The following is a 3,151-nucleotide window of genomic DNA, read 5'->3' on the forward strand; positions in this document are numbered from 1 at the left end:
CACACACAAGAGCACACAATCACAATCAGGAAGAACTAAAGTATATGGTAAGAATGCAAACAGGATGGGAATGAATTTCTTGTAAAGCTTATATAAATGAACGCTACATGAGTAAAAGAACTTTCTAGACCAAGAGAAGATGCAGAGAGAGGAAAGAGAAAGCAGAGGTTAGTCTAACTCAATAAATAGTTTGAGGTCATTCAAGAACAGTGAATTTGGGGAGTTATAGATAATCCCTAGTTTTCACCACCTCAACTTCTGTGAATCTGATGACTGATGATGCTTTGAAAGCGTCTATGTTTTCATTTTTTGTAGGTCTTGATTTGTTCATCATTATTTAGGTGTGGTTTGTCCCTTTTGGTGTTAATTTCTCCGTTCTCGCTCAGTGTTAATATCTAATTCACCAGAAGAGCCATAGTAAAATGATGGCAAGCACAGAGGCCCGCAAGGGTAGCAGTCATGGATGGCAGTCAATAAGAGCCAGACGGCCTGGGTTTGCATTTCAGTGTCACTGGTTGCTAGCTGCCTGTTACTTAGCAAGCTCCTCGGCCACTCTATGTCTCATTTCCTCATCTTCGATTAGGGATCATTATTACCCACTTCACATAGGGCTATTAAGAGGATTTAAACAAGATAATCCATTTAAAGAATTTATCACACTGCCTGGCACAACTAAATGTGCAAAAAATGTTAGCTAAAGTTACTATTAGTCATAGAATTACAGGGGAATCAAAAGAAGAATTTTCTTCTTTCTCTGTATTTCTCTTTGATGAGGTTTTCAGAGGCAAAAAAGATTGAGGATCTAGTCTTATGAATATAGATATTTGCTTTTATGTTAGAAAAAATATTACATGGCCCCATATCACAAAATTTAACATCTTTCCATTAAACATCACACAATTCTCATCATCATTATGCCCTACACACACCTTAAAGGATGTGGAGTTTCTACTGATATTCATCAACAATAGGGTCCAGAAATTTTAAAAAAGAAATAGTTGCAGAAATGCATGTTGGGCAGTAATCTGTGTGTGCCCCAAGAGCTTGGACCAACACAGATGCCTGGGATTCTGCCTCCAAGGCCTGGACTCCCCCACATACAGTCAGATGCATCAGGTTCCTGCAGCCCTTCAAAGCTCCATTTGCAACCCCCTTCAAGAGGGGAGTTTCCAGTAGGTGAAAGAAGCAGCAGCCACTGAGGACGGAATGTCCCACACCTACTTCAGTATGATATGATAGCAATCATTGGTTTCTGCTTTCATTGTGTCCGGAATAAAACAGGCTTCTTCCTGAAAGTTCTGTATCATCTCATCACTAATGAGCACGTGGATTCCTGTGGGCCCCTGCTTGTGGACCTGGCTGATCTGGCAAGGGGAAATGCTGAAAAGCTGAGCAATTTTTTTCTGTCAGTTCAACAGCTGTCAGTTCTTCTAGGTAGATGGTATGGTAAACGAAGAAAGTATTTGAGTCTCCATCCTCATGCTTCTGCTGCTGTTGTTGCTGCTCCCCCAGCTGCAAGGATTCCTGACAAACATAAATGGTTAGCCTTGGGCTCACATCAGGCCTTTTAATGCATTAAAAAGTTTGATTCCGGGCTTCCCTGGTGGTGCAGTTGTTGAGAGTCCGCCTGCCAATGCAGGGGACGTGGGTTCGTGCCCCAGCCCGGGAAGATCCCACATGCCACGGAGCGGCTGGGCCTGTGAGCCATGGCCGCTGAGCTTGCGCGTCCGGAGCCTGTGCTCTGCAATGGGAGAGGCCACAAGAGTGAGATGCCCACGTACTGCAAAAGAAAAAAAAAAAAAAACAGGTCTGATTCCATCTGCAGGGCCACAGATTTGAATCACGTCATCTCTAGTTAGTTTCAACAAATCTGCACCTGAAAAGTTTGTAAAAAGCCTCATGAATGTGGATTTCACGGTTTCGATGCAACCACTGCAGAACCTCCTGAGGTGTGGTTGTTGGCAGGAGGTTATCTGTGACTGGAGAGGCCTCTGGCTGGTGATTTGGTGAACCATTTCCTCTCCCAAGAGAAAGACTGCTATGGGAACTGTAGAAGCCAGGTGATGGGGAATTATTGACATACGTGATCTCAGGCCATGGAGAACACTCTGTGAGTATAGTTGTCTCATAGGAAGGTTGATACTTCTCCTTCTCATGAGGCGTTCGTTTCTCCATTTTCTCCCTGTTTTTTGTTTTCTGTCTGCACCTTTGGGCTTGAAGACTTTGATCTGGCAGCTGGCTGAGTGTAAGTGCCCAGTATATTCCCTGTTCTCATTCTCCTTGAAGGTATCGATTTGCACTCGAAATGGCACTCCCTTCTCTCCACCATGTTTCCTCATAGTGAACTCTGTGCTAATACAATGCACCTGAATAAACACAGATGTCCTCCTTGCAGGGTCCCACAGGAATTCCACTGTATTTAGTTGGTTTGGACTAGCCCTAGGATCGATTATACCCACAGACATTGGGATATCAAGAATGCTATCTCCAGGTGGGTTCCACCTCCAGCCTTCCAGCTGCTGATGTTCAGTGTATTGTAGCCATCTGTCATGGAACACAACATGGAATACACTCTTCACCAATTTGCCATTAATTTCTGGTAGTTCTCCAAGTTTCCTCTTGTCTAGTATTCGGATTTCATAAGACTGGCCTTGATTGAGATATGTCAGGGTTTCATCATGGAGTTTCACTGCTGGAGAGGTTACAGCACAAAGCACATATTGAAAAGGGAGGATTTTATTCTCATTGTCTGGAGGCAAACTTGACTCTTCTTGCTTAAAAATGGGCAGTGCTAGGACATCACTCATGCTACAGGCACCAGCACGCAGTTGTGGCCGATCCCGGATAGTCTAGCATCAGAGTCCTGCACAAGCCGGGATTCAGTCACCTCATCGGTCAGAGGCAGCTTCAGAGCCCAGGCCATCCTGGCTCCTTCCTTTTGCCCCCGGAGACACTGTCTCTAGTACAAAGACGAGTAGTGTGAGTCTACCGAACGGGGGCAAGACTGCAAGACTGTAGAAAACTCCAAACCAAGATCTCCCACGCAATACTCACCAGCCGCCCCCAAGCCGCCCCCGCACTGCCCGCACAACTAATCTCCCGCACCCTATGCTCCTCGCTCTTGGCTGCCCTGACTTCCAGAATCCCTCCC

At 45.3% G+C, this 3,151-nt stretch overlaps 1 pseudogene; it reads right to left on the reverse strand.

The window, feature by feature from the left end:
• Positions 1–1,217: 1,217 nt before the first annotated feature.
• LOC114897128 lies at positions 1,218–2,923 on the reverse strand (annotated as a pseudogene).
• Positions 2,924–3,151: the final 228 nt, after the last annotated feature.

The sequence above is a fragment of the Monodon monoceros genome, unplaced genomic scaffold (assembly GCF_005190385.1).
Source record: "Monodon monoceros isolate NGI ecotype Baffin Bay Population unplaced genomic scaffold, NGI_Narwhal_1 Super_Scaffold_16, whole genome shotgun sequence".
NCBI classification, from domain to species: Eukaryota; Metazoa; Chordata; class Mammalia; order Artiodactyla; family Monodontidae; genus Monodon; species Monodon monoceros.